This window comes from Pteropus alecto, unplaced genomic scaffold, assembly GCF_000325575.1.
Source record: "Pteropus alecto unplaced genomic scaffold, ASM32557v1 scaffold16, whole genome shotgun sequence".
NCBI lineage: Eukaryota > Metazoa > Chordata > Mammalia > Chiroptera > Pteropodidae > Pteropus > Pteropus alecto.
Genome location: NW_006438867.1, coordinates 677,131 through 698,059, shown reverse-complemented (window position 1 = coordinate 698,059; position 20,929 = coordinate 677,131). Strand labels below are relative to the sequence as shown.

The following is a 20,929-nucleotide window of genomic DNA, read 5'->3' as shown; positions in this document are numbered from 1 at the left end:
GATGGGCTTGCTCTCTCTGAGCATCAGCACTGGGTTGGCTGCTATGGGGACACCAGGGACTTATGGGAGAACACTGAGATGGTGGAGAGAAGGCCACAGGTGAAGCTTTCTCCCAGACAGAAGTGCTGGCACCACCCATTGTTCCTGTATAGAACCCTCCCCACTCCCAGTGTGTAGACACAGCCCTGCCATAGCTGAGACATCATCAACTAAATAATAGAGGTCCCTCCACCCAGAAATTCCCTGAAACTCTACCTCCCCCAACTCACGGTTCCACTCAAGTCACTTCTAGTTGTATCCTCAGCGAGTCTGGTGCTCCTTGCTGAACAGCACCAAGATGCACTCTCGTGGCAGCTGGCCTCGGTTTCTGGTGTGGTTTTTTGAGACAAATATAAGCACAGCATCTGCGAATTGCTTGCTGAATCTTAACAGGTGGAATCAAAGAGGCACAGTGTGGTGCTAAACTTGGCTGAACAGCTGAACCCTTCTTAGGACTGTTACTGGACACCTACTACACAAAACCGTGCTAATAAGACTGAGAGACTCAGGTGCTTTGCTTAGTACATAGAAATAGACACAGAAAGGCAGCCAAAATGGGAAGACACAGAAGCAGAAACCACATGAGAGACCAGAACAGAGATCCAGGAATAATGGAGTCAAGCAATTTAAGAGATGCAGAATTCAAAATGCTGGTTATAAAGATGCTCAATGAACTTAGAGGAAGTGTAGATGAATTCAGTGAGAACTTACAAAGAGGTAAAAAACATAAAAATGGAAATGGAAATTATAAAAAAGAACCAGTCAGAAATAAAGAATACATCATCTGATATGAAAAGTATGTTAGAGGGAATGAACAGAGTGGATGGAGAAGAGGATCGAAACATCAATATAGAGGATGGGGAAGCCAAGGACACCCAATCAGAACAGCAAGAAAAAAGAAGCCAAGACTATAATAATAATTTAAGGAGCCCATGGGACAAAAATAAATGGAAAAAAATCTATGTCATATGGGTACCTGAAGGAGAAGAGGGAAAAGAGAAGTTGAAAAGCTATTTGAAGAATAATTACAGAAAACTTCCCTAACCAGGTGAAGGAAATAGACATACAACCCCAGGAAGCTCAGAGAGTCCCAAGAAAGGAGAAACCAAAGAGGCCCACACCAAGACACATCATAATTAAAATGCCAAAGGTTAAAGACAAAGAGAGACTCTTAAAAGCAGCAAGAGAAAAGCAGTTAGTTACCTATAAGAGAGCACCCATAAGATGGGCATCTGATTTCTCAAAAAAAACTTTGCAGGACGAAAGAGCTTGGCATAAAATAGTCAAAGTGATGAAAACCCAGTACAACCAAGAATATTCTATCTGGCAAAGCTATCATTTAGAGTCAAAGGACAGATAAAGAGCTTCCCAGCCAAAAAATAAGCTAAAGGAATTCATCAACACCAAGCCAGCATTACAGGAAATTTTGGAGGGACTTCTTTAAGAAGAAAAAATATATAGAAAATATATGAATAAAGAATAGTAATAACTATATACCTATTAACAAGTACTCAGATGTAAAAGAATTAAGTGCCTCAACCAAAAGATAGAGTGACTGAATGGATAAGAAAAACAAGACCCTTACATATGCTGTCTACAAGAGACTCACTTCAGATTAAAAGACACAGACTAAAAGGAAGAGGATGGAATGTGATGTTGCCTTATTGGACCTAGAGGGTACTGTGATGAATGAAGTAAGTCAGAGAAAGACAAATATTGCATGATTTCTCGTACATGTGGAATCTAAAGAACAAAATAAACAACAACAACAAAAATGGAAACAAACTCATAGATACAGAGAATATTTTGAGAACTACTACATGGGAGGGAGGTCGGTGGGATGGTGAAAAAGGGCAAAGCGATTAAGAAGTACAAATGGATAGTTACAAATAGACATGGAGATTGGTGTAGCATAAGGAAAATAGTTAATGATATTGTAATAAATATGTAAGGGGGAAGAGGAGCACTAGATTTAGTGGGGTGATCACTGTGAGTTATATAGATCTCTAATGCAGTACAACTAAAACTAATATATTATTGTATACTAAATATAATTGGAAAAAAACTCATTGAATTGTAAAATGTAAATAGGAGCAACTCAAATGTCTCAATACTGACATTTAGAGTGTTCCCTTTGTTTTTCTCTTTTACCTCATTGTCTGCCTCATGAATTCTAGCCAACTTCTCCTCTATAAACCATAAATTTCTGTTCTTTCAAGTCAATGTGACACAGATTTTTTCCTATTGGTACCACAGTTTTATATTCTATGGTGTTTATTCTTTTTCCTTCAATAATTTCAGAATAAGAAAAAGAAATTGTAGAGTGTTCAACAGTTTCAAAAGTAATTCTTTATATCAAAAGATGAATTATTTCTATATACGTATGGTTACCTGAGCAAACATTGAAAATTTTGCTTTGGGCTTGAAATAACTAATTTCACCTTAGTTATTTCACTTGAGTTTAGATCTGGGTCTTGCTGGGGAGTGGGAGATCTCCCCCCGCTCCCACACACATCCTTCTTTAGTTCTTATGACCGGACTAATAATAAAATAACAAAATTGCCACAAGAGTAGATTAATAGGAGAAAAGAACAATTTAATATGTGTGCATGGAAGAATCCCAATATGATACTCAAATTATAAAATGAGGCTAAAAGAAGTGATTACACTAGGCACTTTTAAATACTTTTTAGACAAACAATCAATTTGTGAAAAGTTGCACAGCAAAAAAAATTAGTGCTCATTAGAAAAGAATTTAAGCAAGGTTTGGGCTTAGGTAGTACATTCGTGTTTATCTAGACTTTTTCAACTTTGGATATTTCTTATAATGAAGTCTTCTCTCAGCTCTCAGGGGCAGGGCGGGCACCTATCACATGGAGATTTGTTTCTTGTATTTAGAGACAAAAGAGAGTCAGAGGACTTTTCCTGCTTCTGTTTTTGTTTTGTTTTGTTTTTCTCAAGCAATTTAAATTCAAAACTATCAATAAGTCATTGTGGGATAGCTTGGAGTGGCTTTCCCTGGGCCCTGATAGTCTCAATGCACAAAATCAAAACATGTAAGGATGACCTTGTTGTTATCTGATGAATTGACCTCACCATAGTCAAATATATGTTCAGATGGTGTTATGAAGAATAGCAACGTTACACTAACCAAAATGTTTATGTCTCCCAAGAGCCATGTAAGTTTATGCTCTAGTGAAATTATTTTTCCCTATAGAAATAAGAAATAAAGCTCTCATTAGCCAGGAATTAAATCTCTGACTTTGCATGAATCATACAGTTTCCCTGGACCTTCGTTTGCTCATTCGAGGTATTAAAAATTAAGAGGTATTTAATTTTTAACACACTATTTTGTTACAAATTTCAACTATGTGATGATTTTACTAACCAAGTAAACACAACATTCAATATTTCAAAAATGCGTCTTTTTATAAGAGAGGTTATTTCCAAGGAAAAGAGGGAGAAAAAGGAGAAATGGGGCTGGGAAGGATAGGAAGCAATACAAGATTATGTGTTACTGCACCGGTCACTGCTTCACCATAAACTGTAGAAAGGCACAGCCATTCACTCAGCTCAGTCATGTGAGGCATATTCACAGCACTGCCTCTAAAAAAAACATCATTAAAAGGAGGAAGAACAAATATTTTATCTGTCTGGTCCTCTCTCAGCTCCTCTCTGCCATTTATCAAAGTTTACTCTAAAGGAAAATAATATCCCAGCATTTCTGAGTAAAGCTGTCAGTCAAGACTTTTAGGTATAAGACTGAAAGCATCTTTTGTAGTTTGATGTGTCCCTGGTGATGTCATCACGTGCTAAGGTAAACTTTCCGTGTGGCTTACATATCATCAGTCACTGAGATGATTTACACATCAGCTGTAGTGGCAATTTTCTGAATTCTACATCATGTTGTCCATCCTTTGCTTGTATGGCTTTGAAAAAGGCAGATTTAGTTCTCAATGATTTCTAGTCAAAGGATGGGAGAAAAACTTGGAAACATGTTTGGAAAGTCATAGGCAGATATTGGAGGAGAGTAGTAGAATTCAGGAGCGAGTCCAATTTACAAATAGAAAACAAAATGAGGTCCAAAAGACAATAAACAGCACTAAAATTCAATATCTACAAAAGTATATTATAATTTTTATTGAAATACTATTTTCTCTCTAATCACCCCTATATTTACCAAAGATAACCAAATTAAGACTAATTTATTTGCAAAATAAGCCTTTTCAATAAATTTGGTCTGATTATTTCCATAAGCCCAGTAAGAATGTTAATTGATCATACGGGCACTTTTAATTCTGCTTTGCTGGAATCTTTCATAAGGAATCTTCAGATTGGACTTAAAAGGCCTCACAAGGTCAGAAAAGCCAAGGCAAGGACTTGCCATCAGAAGTTACCTACAATAACTATAGTTTTGGGTGAATTCCTTTCTTCTTGAGATTCCCAAAATGTCTTGTTCCTGCACCTGCCAAGTGATATTCTTTACTCACATGGTACAGCTGCTGGAAACCATGTAAGCAAGGCATCAAGCCAATATTTCCAAGGGATTTTATTGGCTTCCATAAGTCAATCTTAATTCCTTAGAGCTGTCTGGTCATGTCCAAGTCTATGCATTTCTCTCTAACATGATATTCCAGTCAAAGCTTTGGTAATAAAAACTAGTTTCCAATCATGTCCTATTATAAAGACAGTAGATTCTTACTGAACTTATGTAAACAATCACTTTCCATGAAAATAAAAATACTCATTCATTAAGAGTTTCTAGATTCTGGCAAGGCCAGTAGAGAGAAAAAAAAATTATGTTCCAACTCTGTTTACAAAGTTTTAATTTACCAAATTGCTAAGTCATAGGTAGTTTAAAAAGAAATGTTTCCTTTTATCTGGAAAACAAAAGATTTAAAAAATTAAAAATATTTTAAACAAAAATTCATAAAAATTATACTCATCCTCAATTCACTTAGTGCCGTATAATCAATTCTTATTCATCTTGATCACTTGCCAGCATTTCATGAATACAGTTATTCCTTAGAGTCCTATAAATCTTTTTCCATTTTAAAGGTATGATATTAAAGTTTACTTTTGGAGATTTGTATTTTAGAATGTCAGAGTTCTATCTTTCTGAAGATGAAACATATTTGCAAAAGTATCAGAGTAAAATAATAACTGTCTGTAAATGACTAAAATTTAAAATGACATGGTTATATATCTGATTGTACTGCAGTTGACAAAAGAAATTTGTTTTTCTCTGCAAAATAAAATTTTAAGAAATCAATTAGAATTACAAATGACATTACTATATCTGGACATTGCAGACTATTGGAGGTCATAATCTCCTGAAAATTCACTTTAATAATAAAAATATATGGATTCATATACAACATAATTATTTCTTCATTTGACCAAGCTTCCCAGGTAACTTTAGTATATCAAATAGGCCTAACTAGTTTAAATTTTCTCTTATACAGAGAACAAATCTTTGAAGTATTCCAGCAGTCCACTGGAATAACTCAAAGCCATTTCAAGGTTAAGAAGAATCTTCTTTTACACCCTGGGCTTGCGAAAGTTTATCAAACATGCTTGACCAAAAGATTATATTATTTTCAAAACAATATTAAATTATTTATTTACTCAAAGTGACAATAAAAAACTTTAAATATAAATACAGAAGTAACAATAATTATTAGCAAAACTTAGTTCTAACTGTTGTGAAAATTCATTTTTCTTAGCAACCAAGGGCTTGATTAAGACTGCATAAAACAGAAAATTATTTTGATAAAACACAGAATCTTTGTTTTCTAGGCAGAAACATTTTTACAATGTCAGTAGCAGACCAATAGCCCAAGAAATCTTGTCCTATTTAGCAGAGGGAAAATTCAACTCTAATTTTGCATTAGCTTACTTTTGATATTTAACTTACTCTATTGAATTTAATCTTATTCATCTTGACCATATAGGAAATTTCCTTTCTCAGGATTCCCTTTCTACAAGCTTTCTACAACTTTCCCAGTCCCTCTTAGTTTGTCTCTTTTTGCTCATTCAGAAATAACTAATTTTATTTTCAGACAAACCACTTTCTTTTAATTTCTTAAAAAATGTATTTTCATACTTTGTACCTTCCTTCACTGAAAACACACATAATTTCCTTCCATATTAATTAGAATTTATAGCCCTCAGAACCTTAATTTCTAGTGACAACCAAAAGTAAGCAATTAGCATTCTTCAGATTGGCAAATTTGGAAATCTATTCAGAACCTTTAGAAACATACGTTCTTTTACAGGCAAAGCAAAAAGTATTTTGTTTAGCAGATTTAACTTTATTTTGTTTCTCTGTAATAAAGGGTCGAACGTAAGTAGACTTATCTAGCGATCAATGTTTCAGAATTTTATGTTATTTGGCAAAATCTAGATAGCCAATAATTTTTATCCTTTAACTTAGTAAAATTCTAAAGTTTCAAGTTACCAAAATGGTTTGAAAAACCATTTAAGTATGTATACAATGTAATCATTACTAAAGAGTTAACCTAAAAATATATATACGTATATATATAACATTTACATTTATTTATTTTTTCCTAACAATTATGTGTAGATTACTTATGAAAGTTTTACCATACCATTTTTCTTGCTGATAAGTTTTGCAGTAAAGATAGCATAAATTTATTTGACTAATAGACCCAGGTAGAATAAAAGTATTATTTAATGAAGATGATTCTAAAGATATGCCATTTAACCAAACCAAATTCAGAACTAGCTTTAATATCAAACATTTTTCCAGATCATGAGACTCTGAAAAGCATTTGGTTTAGTCTGCTATATGTTGTGAATTCTCATATAAGCACTTGTTTGTTTAAGCCAATTTAATATTACAAATCAACAATAGCAGAAATATGTTATATCTAGAACATACATATATAGACATACATAAACATACAAACAGAGATATCATAGCTTTCATTTTAAAACACTAGCTTTTATGTCTCAGGCATAATGAAATCTCAGGAAAAACTTGATCCAAATTATGCTTCTAGCAGATAGACTAATTTAGGATTTTGCTTAGATGACCAAATCTTTGCATGATGTAAGAATTCCTTAAGACCTTTTTAAAATTGATTTATAATCAATCATAAAATTCATTCCATTGTCTCCGAGAGGCCCAAGATACTCTCCTTCAAGGGTGCCCCTTAAGGTATTCTATTTAACAAACACAAACAACAGAAAATAAAAAGTGAGTGTACACAATAAAGTTGGAAAATTCAGAAGGTAAAAAGGGTGGCTTCAGAACAACTGAACTTAAAAGTGGCAGATTTTCCTAGAGGGAGATGGCACTGGGACAGAGCCTGAGCACAAGATGGCGACTGCCATATGTCTAAAGAAGAAGATGGCAGGGAGGAAGGAGAAGCCTCAGATGCCATTTTACCTCTCAACAAGGGCAAACAGCAACAAGAAGAGGTGGCCATAGTGAAAAATACATGGGAGAAACTCTGACTGGGAATTGAACCTAGACCACATGGTAAGAGCACCAAACCCTAACTACTAGACTACTAGGGAGGTGTAGGTTAAACTCTGACCATGTGCCATAAGAATTTCTCTCCAGCACTGAAAAAGTTCAGATGAGTGAGCCCCAGATACATGGCTGCTCTTACCATGTAAGATGAAAGCCTAGGAGAGGTATGTTAAGTCCCTAGTCCCCTGAGAATGTCTCAAGCAGCCAAAGAGAGAAAGCAGTGCTTCTGTTTTACAGAGTCAGAAGGCTCTTGTAAAGGACTTCACTATGGTCACTGAGAAATTCAGTTCTCAAAAGTTAAATCATTTAAAACAAGTAACACTGACAAATACTGTATCTCACTCACTCACATTCACATATTTTCTCCTAAGAAGTCTATTGTGATATTGCAACATGAATCTCTGGCATAGGGAATCTCATCCCATTTTTCTTCCCTATTTATAAAGTGTTTCTAGCTGTGGGACAGTAGTGTAATTTAGAGATCCATCCTTTTACCAGTGTTCTCCGGACTCTCCAGCTCTGTAAGTGAGATACAGCCTAAAGGGCTACACTGAGGTAGAATTACCCATATGCTGATGTGAATTCAACTAATTACTTAGTTACAGCTTGAGCAATCTAGATTAATCCTAGGATTTAATAATTACTAGAAGAGTGACAAAAAGCAATCACAAAGCACAGAACTTGAAGCCTATTAGCAAAATAAATTTCACAGAGATTCAGTTTCCTGTGTTGTTTCTGCTGGCTAGGAAAAAACTTACAGAGAGAAAACAAGTAAAATTCCAATAATTACACAAAACAAGCAAATCTTCTTCCTACGGGATTCCTCCTATCTAGAAGAGAGAGAGAATGGCATGAACGAAAAGTTCTCAGGAACTGCTTCCCTCTTTCATTTCTGCCAGTTTCCCTGAGTCCGGGAGAGAATGAGCTTCAAATTGAACTAAACAAATTAGATTTATAACCCAGGAGATAGGTTATATAGGTGAAAACTTATTAGTACCTAAAAGAGTTGGGCTCATGTGCTGTACTGATTGATCCAGGCTAGGAGATCATTGCCTCAGGTGCTGATGTCAGTCATGATGTCATTTTGTCTGGTTAGAAGGGGATGCTGCTGGTAGAGTTGTTCCACTTTCAGGAGTGTAAACCTGGGAGATATTACCTTTAGTTTTGCTGAAACTCTGTTTCTGTTGGTCAACAGACCTGAGGCTTTGTTCCTAAGACTATTTGATGCTGACCTAAGGGCTTAATAATTAAGAGAGAGGTTGTGGAGTATGCAGAAAGATAAGGAAAGCAAGCAAGCAAGTGAGCCCAAGGCCAGTTTGAATCAAGGAGAAAAAGTCATTTTAAAGAAGTGAAGATTTACACGGTTACATAATTTTGGGGATGAAGAGATTATATGTGTGTGTGCGTGTACATATATATATATATATGTATATATGCACACATATATATACATATATGTGTATATGCATACATATATGTGTGCATATATACATATATATATATATATAGAGAGAGAGAGAGAGAGAGAGAGAGAGGGAGAGAGACAGCTTAAAGGAGAAGTTTGGATTGAAGATATAAATTTGGGTGTCATTAGTATGTAGGTACTACTTAAAACTATGGGACTAGGTAAATATATTATACTTTTAATGTAGTATATAATTTATCATGTTTATTGTTTATTTTCTGTCTTAGACACAAGATCTATGAAGAAAAAAATATGCCTGTTTTATTTACTTAAGCATCCTAATCTTGTTTCCAATCTTAGAGGGAATGCATTCAGTCTTTCCCATTAAACTTCCTGTTGTTTATAGGTTTCCATAGGTGTTTTTTTTTTTTTTAATCAAGTTGAAGAAGTGTCCTGCCGTTCTTATTTCTCTGAGAATTTTTATCATAAATAGACACTGAATTTTGCCAGATGCTTCTTCTATATTGATTGATTTGATCATCTGATTTTTATTCTTTAGCCTGCTAATACAGTTAATTTTCTAATATTGAACCACCCTTTCATCACTGGAATAAACTGCACTTGCTCTTGATGTATGATTCTTATTATATATCTCTGCAATTTATTTGCTATTATTATGTTAATAAATTTCGTGCCTGTATTATAGTCTGTATTTTTATGCTTTTTTTTCCCTTAGGTACTGGTTTGGGTTATAGAGTAATACCAGCTTCATAAAATGAATTAGAAAGTTTCTTCTTCTTCTTTTTGAGATTGTGTAGAACTGGTATTCTTTTTTCTATAAACATTTGGTAGAAACTTACAGTTAAACCATCTGTGCTAAAGATTTTCTTTTGAGGAATTTTAAAATTATAAATTCAATTTTCTTAATCATTATAAGTTTCACATTGGGTGAGCTATGACACTTTGTGTTTTTTAAGGAACTGATCAGTTTTGTGGAGGTTGTCCAATTTACCTTTAGAGTTATTCATAGAATTCTCTTATTATTCTTAGGTGTTTATAATGTCTGCAGTTACATCCCATGTTTCATTCCATATTGGTTATATGTGTCTTCTTTCATTTTGTCTTTATTAGTCTTGATAGATGCTTGTCAATTTTATTGATTTTTGTAACAAACCAGTTATTTGCTTTATTACTTGACTCTATTGTGATACTGTTTTAAATTTCATTGGTTTCTGCTCTTCATATTATTTCCTTCCTTCTGCTTGTTTTGGATTTATTTTGCTCTTATTTTTCTAAATTCTGAGGTAGAAGTTTAGTTTATAGGTTTGAGGCTTTTCCTCTTTTCTACTGTATTTAGTACTATAAATTTTCCTTTTGGAACTTTAGCTGTTTTGAAATAAAACTTTATATGCAACATTTTTATTTTGACTCAGTTCAATGTATTTTTTTTTTTAATTTTCCTGAAAATTCCTTTTAAATTATCTAGAAGTGTTTTGTTTAGTTTCCAAGTGTTTGGGTATTTTCTTGAAATTTTTCTGTTCTTGATTTCTAGTTTGTACACATTGTGGTCAAAAGCCCATTCTGTGATTTCAAATATTTGAAATTCATTGAGGTTAGCTTTATGGCCTAGGATATGGTCTGTCTTGTATTCCATGGGCACTTGAAAAAAACTATTACATGGTGTATTCTATAAAATGTCAATTGAATCCTGGTGGATCAAAGAGGTTGTTGAGTTCTGTAATCTTACAGATTTTCTGTTCAGTTGTTCTATCAGTTACTAATAATAAGTTTTATCAGTATTTTTCTATGTGGGTTTATTTATTTCTCCTTTCAGTTGTTTTAGTTCTTTTTTTTTTTTGAAATTTATTGTTTGGTGCATACAAATTTAGGATTGCTACATCTTTATCATTATCTTTTATTATTATATATCTTTTTCAGTCTCGATAATTTCCTTTTCTCTTGTTGATATAAAGATATCAAAAACTGTAGAAAATTTTTAAAAATTTATTAGAGTTTATTTGAACCAAACAGAGGACACACCTGGAAGCAAGATCTCAACAGACTGAGAAAATTTTCAAGAGAATGACAGTTTTGTAATTCCTTTTATATATTTAATATTAAGGAAGGAAATAAGGACGATTACATGAAGGTTGGAGAAAGCAACATGGGAAAATCTCTGTAATTAGACTACGGAATAGTTATGTGTTCCTTTTGAAGATGTTTAGAACTTTGAAGGTTCTAAAAAGAAAATTACTCTGGCATTTCAAAGGTGTGTTAACCTAGATGCACAAGAACAATGAACATGTCTAACCTAAGGCAAAGATAAACCTTTTACTAAGGTTATAGGCCTAGGGTATGACTACCCACTGAGACATGCCCAGTTAGAAATTGATAATCAGATCACCCTGTAAAGATTACTTCCCCTCACTGCACTTGTCAGATTTATTAGAGTCCCTTTTTTAAATTCACACTCTGAAAGTTAATTGATCTTATATTAATATAGTCATCTCTTCTTCCCTTTGATTAAAGTTTGCATGATATATATCTTTGTTCATCCTTTTACTTTCGACTGCATATATGTGTGCGTATGTGTAGTCAAAGCGACTTTATGTAGACAGCATGCACATGGGTCATGTTTTTAATACAATCTGAAAATCTCTGTATTTTATTGGTGTATATAGACAAGTTAATTTAATGTAACTATTGATGTGTCAGGGCTGAAGTCTGCGATTTGGTTTTTGTTTTCTATTGTTGATATTAGAAATGTCCAAACCTGTAGAGAATTTTAAGAGTTTATTTGAGCCAAACTAATGACATATGCCAGGGTCCAAGATCTCAGATATTCCAGAGAACAACAGTTTAGCAGCTTCTTTTATGCATCTGAAATTAAGGAGGGAACATAAGGAAGATTACATGAAGGGAGGGAAAAAGCAAAGTGGAGATTGAATTATAGGATGGTTAACAAGATTTTTATGGGCTCTCGAGGGTTAATAGCTCCTTCCAGGGATATTACTTCTGATATTTCAAAGATGTCTTAACCTAGATGCATAAGAACAAGGGACGGGGCTTAATGCAATGAAAAACCTTTTACTAAAAAAGTTATATGTCTGAGGTGTGACTATCCATCCTAACTTGCCCAGTTTGTGGGCAATTTATGATCAGATCACTCTGTGAGGTTACTTTCCATAGAACCCCTTTTTTGAACACCTTATTTTATTCTCTTTGTCATTTCTGTCCGCTCCTCCCCTCTGCCATGGGTTACTTAAAACATTTTCTAGAATTTCATTTTGATTTATGTATAGTGTTTTTCAATACATCTCTTTGTGGTTGCTCTAGGTGTTCTATAAATTATCACAGTCTACAGCTGTATTTTTACCAGTTTTAGTGATGTATAGAAACCTCATCTATATTTATGTTCCTTTGCCTTCCATTATTTATTTGTATATAATTGTCTATAATATTTTCTCTACAGAATTTTGAACTACACAGTCAGTATCATAATTTTTTCTTCAACTATCACACAGTAGAACTCAAGAAGAGAAGCAAAATCTCTGTATTTATTCATATTTTGCTCATTATGTTTTTTCTTCCTTCCTGATATTCCAAGCTTTCTTCTTTTATCATTTTCTCTTTGTTTAGAGAACTACCTCTACTGTTGGCAAAAAATTCTTAGTATTTTTTTTTTTTTTGCAGAATATTTTATTTTATTTTATTTTTTTCATTTCTGAAGGAAATGTTGACAATTTTTCTTTCAGTACTTGAAAATTTTTGCGCCATTTCCTTCTGGCCTCCAAGGTGTCTGATGAGAAATTTACTGTCCTTTGAATTGTTTTTCCCTTTTGTTTTAGTTTTATGAAATTTAGTTGATATGTCTTGACATGTGTTTCTTGGAGTTTATCCCCTTTAGGTTTCACTCAGACTCTTGAATCTGTAGATTTATATCTCTTGTCAAATTTGGTGACATTTTTCTTCAAGAAGTTTTAGCCCTGTCCTTTTTATTCTTTCCTTCTGTGACTCTGATGTCATGAATGCTTTAAGTAACCCATGGCAGAGGGGAGGAGTGTCAGCTTACAATTTCTATTTTTCTTTTATTTTTTATGCCTACAGCACCTGATCTTCCTAGGTGGTCTTCCATTTAAGTACTAACCAGGCCCGACCCTGCTTAGCTTCTGAGATCAGATGGGATTGGGCTTGTTCAGGGTAGCATGGCCATAGAACTGAGGATTTTTTAATAATTATATTTTTATATGTAAAATTTCCATTTGATCTTTTTTCATATCTTCTCTTTGCTGACATTTTCTAATTCTTTGTTGAGGCTTTCTATTTTTTAATTTGTTTCAAACATTTGTAGTTGCTCATGGAAGCATTTTTATCATGATTTTAAAAAAATGTCAGATAATTTTAACATTTTTCTCATCTCTGTGTTGGTTATCTATTCTCTTTTTTTATTAAGTTTGAGATTTTTCTGGCTTTTGGTATAACAAGTAATTTATCAAAACCTAGACATTTTAAAAATATTTTATTATAATCTGAATCTTATTTAGACCTTCTGATATAGCTGGCTTTTTCTGAACCCATTCCTACAGGGGCAGCGGGGTAGAGGCAGAGGTTCAGTTTCTCTACTTAGCCTCCAGTTTCCCTACTTAGTAATGAGGGAAGAGTCCTCATTACTTCAGAGTAAGAGTGACATTTCCAGCTTCCTACATGATTTTCACTGACACAGCAGTGAGGGTGTTCTTGTTACTCCTGGGAGACACTCTTGATTCTCCACTAGATTTCCTCTGACAGCACTTTATCAGGGAAGACTTGCCTCTTTGCAGCTAAGTTGAGGTGAAAGCCTAGGCTTTCCATGTGATCTTCACTGATTTCCTGAGGGTGGGGTCTCATTGCCAACCAATGAGGATAAAAATCTTGGTTCCTACTTGGTTTTCTCTGGTACTACCTAAGCAGAGGTGTTACAGCACTGCTTTACAGCTTGATGAGGGAGCAAATCTAGGCTCCTCATGTGGCCTTTGTCAGTGTAGATGGGGCTGGGCCACAGTTTTACCTGTGTTCTTTGCCTGGAATAGAGCAGTTATTATCTAAAATGTTCTGTCTTGCTAGCCTGCCACTTCCCTAGTCTTTTCTATCTGGAAGATGGGAAACTAGGAAAGCCAGTAGTGTAATTCAGTGTTAAGTCCAAAGGCCTGAGAACTAGGAGACTTGTAGGTGTTAAGTAAGTACCCAGAGTCCAAAGGTCCTTCAGGGGTAGAAGATGGATGTCCCAGCTCAAGGAGAGGAGAATTAGCCCTAACTCTGTCCCTTTGTTCCATTTGGGAATTCTACTGACCAAATGTTGATTTACTAGGTCTACTAATCTAAATGCTAATTTCTTTCAGGAACACTCTCATAGATACAAGCAGAAATAATGTGTTACCAACTCTCTGGGTAAACTCTATGTTTACCGTCTATAGTTAGAATTCTTTCTGTCACCACATACTTGACCACTTTTACCCTGTCTACCTCCCCGTCCCCCTTTACCCTTGCCTTCTGGTAACCACTAGTCCATTGTCCATGTCCATGAGTCTCTGTTTGTTTGTCCTGTTCATTTCTTGCTTTTAAGTTTATATCCCACATATAAGTGATAGCATGTGGTATTCAATTTTTTCTGTCTGGCTTATTTCGCTTAACATGATTATCTCTAGGTCTATCCATGTTGTTGCAAATGGCAGTATTTCATCTCTTCTTATAGATGAGTAATATTCCATTGTATATATGTACCACGGCTTCTTTAGCCAATCATCTATCATAGGACATTTCAATTGCTTCCATGTGCTGGTCACTGAATAATGCTGCTATGAACATCAGTGTGCAAATATCTTTTCAGATATGAGTTTTCAAGTCTTTGGGGTAAACATCCAGTAGAGGGATTGCTGGATCATATGGAAGATCAATTAGTTTTTTGAGGAACCTCCATACTGTTTTCCATAGTGGCTGTACCAATTTGCAGTCTCACTAGCAGTGGATGAGGATTCCTTTTTCTCTGCATCCTCCAGCACATGTTATTACTTGTCCTGTTGATAACAGCTAATCTAACAGATGTGAGATGGTATCTCATTGTGGTTTTGATTTACATTTCCCTAATAGCTAGAGATTTTGAGCATCTTTTCATTTATTTGTTGCTATTTGTATGTTTTCATGGGAGAGGTGTCTGTTTAGGTCTTCTGCCCATATTTTAATTGAATTGGTTTTTGTTGTTGTTGTTGAATTGTACGAGTTCTTTGTATATTTTAGATATTAGGCCCTTATTGGAGGTGTCGGTTGTCTCTCTACCTTGTTGATGGTTTCTTTTCCTGAGCAAAAGCTTTTTAGTTTAATGTAATCCCATTCATTTATTTTTGCTTTTACTTTCCTTGCCTTTGAGGTCAAATTCATAAAATCTTTTTTAAGTCCAAGGTACATAAATTTACTCTCTATGTTTTCTCCTATGCAATTTATTGTTTCAGGTCTTATATCCATTTTGAGTTAATTTAGGTTTAGTATAATTTTATTCTTTTGAAAGTGTTTTTTCAGTTTTCACAGCACCATATATTAAAGAGACTTTCCTCACCCCATTGCACGTTTTTGGTCTTTTATAGAAAATTATTTGCCCATATAAACATAGGTTTACTTCTGGATTCTTGATTCTGTTCCACTGGTCCTTGTGTCTGTTTTTCTGCCAATACTATGCCATTTTGATTAGTGTCTCTTTGTAGTATAGTTTGAAGTCTGGCAGAGTGATGCCTCCAGCTTCATTCTTTTTTCTCAAGATGGCTTTGGCAATTCAGGATCTTTTGTGCTTCCATACAAATCTGGTGATTTTTTTTGTTCTATTTCTTTAAAAAATGCCAATGGAATTTTGATGAGGATTGCATTAAATCTGTATAATGCTTTAGGTAATAGGTCATTTTAACTATGCTGATTCTTCCAATCCAAGAACACGGAATATCTTTCAATTTCTTTGTATCTTCTTCGATTTCTTTTAATAAGGTCTTGTACTTTTCAATTGCAAAAGGAATTATTTTTCCCACTTCTTTTTATGACACTTCATTATTAAAGTATAGGAACACTATGAATTTTTTAACATTGATTTTGTATCGAGAAACTATACTGTATTTGCTTATTGTTTCCTAGTAATGTTCTTGTGGAGTCTTTAGCGTTTTCTATGTAGAGAATCATGTCATCCACAAATAGTGACAGTTTGAGTTCTTCTTTTCCTATTAGGATGCTTTTTCTCTTGCCCAATTGCACTTGGTAGGACCTTCGATGTTATATTGAATAACAGTGGCAATAGTAGACAGCCTTGCCTTATTCCTGATCTTGGAAGGTTTTTAGTTTTTCACCATTAAATATATTGTTAGCCGAAGGTTTGTCATATATAGTCTTTATTATGTTAAGGTACTTTCCTTCTATACCAATTTCGTTAAGTGTTTTGATCATAAATGGATGTCGTATCTTGTTAAAGGCTTTTTTTGCATATATTGATATGATCATATAATTCTTATTTTTTAATTTATGTGCTGTATCACATTAATAGATTTTTGTATGTTGAACCATCCCTATGTTTCTGGGATGAAGCCCACTTGATTGTGGTGTATAATCTTTTTAATATGTTGCTGTATTCGGTTCACTAGTATCTTTTTTATGATTTTTTGCATCTGTGTTCATGAAAGATATTGGTCTATCATTTTCTTTTTTGTGTCATCTTTACCAGGTTTTGGTATTAGAGTAATACTGGCTTCACAATATGAGTTAGGAAGTACTGCTTCCTCTTTGATTTTTTGGAAGAATTTGAGGGGAATACACATTAAATCTTCTTTGAATTGTTGGTAGAATTTACTGGTGAAGCCATCTGGTCCTGGACTTTTACTTATTGGTAGGTTTGTGATAATTATTTCAATTTCCATACTGCTGATTGGTCTATTTAGATTTTCCAGTTCTTCTTGACTCTGTCTAGGAAGGGTGTCTCTTTTAGGTACTTGTCCATTTCTTCTAGGTTGTTAAGTTTGGTGTTTTATACTTTTTCATAGCATTCTTGTATGATCCTTTGCATTTCTGCAGTGTCTCTTGTAATTTCCTCTCTTTCATCCCTGATTTTGTTTATTTGTATTCTTTCTCTTTTTATTTCAGTGAGTCTAGCCTGGTTTTGTCAATTTTATTAAAGTTCTCAAAGAACTAGCTCTCTACTTGTAATTCAGTGCAGATATGTGTTGGAAAATATAATGTCTATAATAGTGAGTTGTTACAGTACTTTAGATGGGAGACCATCTTATTTATTTATTTATTTATTTATTTATTTATTTATTTATTTATTTATTTATTTATTTATTTTTAGTTTCTTTCATTTTGCTCTAATTATGATTATTGCTTTCCTTCTGTTGATTTTAGGCCTCATTTGTTCCTGCTTTTCTAGTTTTTTAAGATGAAGTGTCAGCTTGTTGATTTGAACTCATTCTTGTTTTTTAAGATAAGCTTGTAATGATATAAACTTTCCACTTGTGACTGCTTTTGCCATGTCCCAAAAGTTTTGATATGTTCTACTATCATTATCATTCGTTTCTATGTATCTCTTGATCTCTTTTGATTTCTTCTCTGACCCAGTCATTCTTCAGTAGCATGTTGTTTAATCTCCATGTATTTGTGGTTCTTCCAGCTTTCTTTTTCTTCTTCTTCCAGTTGATCTCCAGCTTCAAAGCATTATGGTAAGAGAATATGGTTGATATGATTTCAACCCTGTTATATTTGTTGAGGCTACTTTGTGTCCCTGTATGTGGTCAATCCTTGAGAATGTTCCTTGTGCACTAGAGAAGAATGTATAAGCAGCCGTTTGGGGATGAAGCCTCATTAAATGTCAATTATGTCCAGTTGATCTAATGTGTCATCTAAGGATGTTACTTCTTTATTGATTTTCTGTTTAGATGATCTGTCCATATCTGACAGTAGGGTAGTTAGGTTTCTTGCTATGATAGCATTTGGGTCTGTTTCTCCCTTTAGTTCTCTTAGTAATTGCTTTATACATTTCAGGGCTCCCTGATTGGGAGTATAGATATTAATAAATATTATATCTTCTTGGTGTATGATTCCCTTTATCATTATTAAATGTCCCTCAGTATCTTCCTTTACTTTTTGTATTTTGAAGTCTATTTCATATGATACTAGTATTGCTACTCCCATTTTTCCATGAATGCCGTTTTCTTGAAATACCGTTTTCTACCCTTTTACTTTGAGCCTATATTTGTCTCTGGAACTGAGATGTGTCTCCTGGAGGTGGTATATGATTGGATTTTGTCTTTTGATCCAACCTGCAACTCTGTGCCTTTTTATTGGTGGGTTCATCCATTTACATTTAGGATGATTATTGAAATACGAGGTTTTCCTATATTCATTTTATCTTTTGCTTTCTGATAGCTCAGTGTTGCCATTGTTTCCTTGTCCTTGTGTGTCTTTCCTTTTTTTTTTTTTTTTTTTTTAGTTTTGTGGATTTTCCCTCTGGTCCTTATTTTATGTTACATGCTTTAGTTCTGAAACTTTGGCACGTGGTTACCATTACAAATATGTAGAGAATAGTTAGTTATGTATGCATAGTAGTTCATTTTCTTTTGCGCATACCTTATCTTCATTCTCTTTTGTGAATTTGGATTTTTGATCCTCCGCATTTTTGTCACTGTTGTCTTAATTAGTCTCTATGTATGCTGAATGTTCATTACTAACTTGCTATAGTAAATCTCTTCTTATTGTTTAAGCTTATAATGCCCTGTTCTTAGTAAGGGTTGCACTCTGCTTCTATCTGACTGCTAGTCTCCTTACTCAGAGTTATGTATTTTTTTGTCATTTTGTTTTACGTGAACTGACCCCTTTCAGTATTTCCTGTAATGCAAGCCTCGTAGTGGAGAATTCTCTCAAGTTTTGTATGTCTGGAAAGGTCTTTATTTCTCCTTCATATCGAAGGAGAGTTTAGCTGGATATGTTATTCTTGGCTGGTAGTTCCTTTCATTTAATAGCTTGAATATTTTGTTCCACTCCTTTCTTGCTTATAAGGTTTGTGCTGAGTAGTCTGATGATAATCTAACGGGTTTTCCTTTGTAGGTTACTGTCTTCTTTCCCTTGTTTGCCCTGAGAATTCTTTGTTTGTCTTCGGTTTTTGATAATTTTAATATAATGTATCTTGGAGAAAGCCTTTTTGGGTTGAGATAATTGAGTGTTCTGTTGACTTCTTGAATTCCAAACTTCAGTTCATTCCTTAGATTTAGGAAATTTTCATCAACTATTTGTCTGAAAATGCTTTCTAATTCCTGCTCCTTTTCCTCCTTTTCGAAAATGCCCATTTTTCTTATGTTTCCTTTCCTGATCATATCAGCTCATTCTTATATTACTCTTTCATTATTTTTCTTTCTTCAGTATCTCTCCTCTTCCTTCTGATTTATTTCTAGATTTCTGACTTTGATATAACTGATACTTTCCTCCATTTGGTCAACTCTAATTCCTAAGCTTGCTGTTTAATTTTTCATCTCTTTCAGTATGTTCTTCATCTCTAGAGGTTCTATTTGGTTCTTTTTTTAGTATTTCAATCTCCTTGCTAAAAAACTCATTCTGCTGATCTAGTTTTTTTAAAATTCCTGGAATTATTGATATGAATAATTTTGGATCTCATTGAGTTTTTTCAGAAGTACCATCCTGAATTCTCTGCCATTTAAGTCATGTATTTCTATATCTTTCAACTTATTTTCTGAAGACTTTTCTCTTTCTTTGTGAGCTGTCTTGTCACCTTGGTTTTTCATGGTCTTTAATGGACTCTTTCTGGGCATTAATGGAAGTGTATTTTACTTTTTTTCCAGAAAGATTTATTATATAAAGGTCTCTCTTTAGCCGTTGCTAAGATGGCGATTTTCTTTTAGTTTCCAGTTGGTGGCATCTGCTTTATATGAAGCAGATAATGCTTTTTATTAATAATACCTTTTTTTCTTATAAATATTCAATCATGCTCTCTACCCTCAGTCTCAATTCCTGTCAGTGTAACCAACAATTTCCGTAGCATTTCCTCAGATTCCCCTGAGGCTCCACAGTGTTCTATCTTGGAAGATATGGGGGGAGGTGCAGTTTAGTTGGCAGAGGGGGACTGCAGATCAGCCTTGTGTTGTGCAACCCTGGCTGATAATCAACTGTTCTTTCTCTACCTTCCCCACTTCTCTGCCATTCCCACTTCTCTGCTTTCTGCTCTGATCCCTGGGCACTGCCATTGCATGGAGCTCATAGCATTCTCAGGCAGGGCTGTTCAGGAAACTTGCTGCATCTTCTCCCCAACCCCTCCTCCTACAGAGAGCTCCGACTGCAAGAGGCGGCTTCTTTATTTCTCCCAGTCTATCACCTAACTCCTGGGGTTCTGACCTGTGGTAGCTTATTCGAAGATCCCTCACTCAGACATGCTTGTGTGCAAGTTGGGTGTGTTTTATTGAGTTTTAGATTTTCAACTTATTGTTTCAAGGGGAGAGCTCTGGTGCGGACCTCTCTCACTCCTCCATGTTTCTCCAAACTCCTAAAGGGAGTTCCAATTATGAAGCAAGTTGACACATAAAATTTACTGAAAAATTCAATCAGATTGCAAATCTTCCATTTCAAATGTTTTCAATCATAAATACATTATTAAACAAAATGTTGCAAATGATATTCATCCATCTTTTCGATGAAATACCAGAAGGAAATATTATAAAATCTATTTGTTATATTATCTAAAAGAGGAAAGTTCATCTTTCCAGCTTGAATTTAGATGAAAATCTGTCAGAAAGAAGTCAGTAAGTTAAAGAATAGCTGATGGATTCTTTGAGAAGTCTTTTTCTTTACTTAGAGAACGGCAAAGGGATACATTTCTAATTTTGTAGTTCAAAATTTGGATGCCCAAGTCATGTCAACACAAGCACACAAGAGACATAGTTTTTCTAATATTTGATTGTTTCTCAGGGAGTTTT

At 34.3% G+C, this 20,929-nt stretch overlaps 1 pseudogene; it reads right to left on the bottom strand.

Moving 5' to 3' along the window:
- Positions 1 to 13,046: 13,046 nt before the first annotated feature.
- LOC112482987 lies at positions 13,047 to 13,165 on the bottom strand (annotated as a pseudogene).
- Positions 13,166 to 20,929: the final 7,764 nt, after the last annotated feature.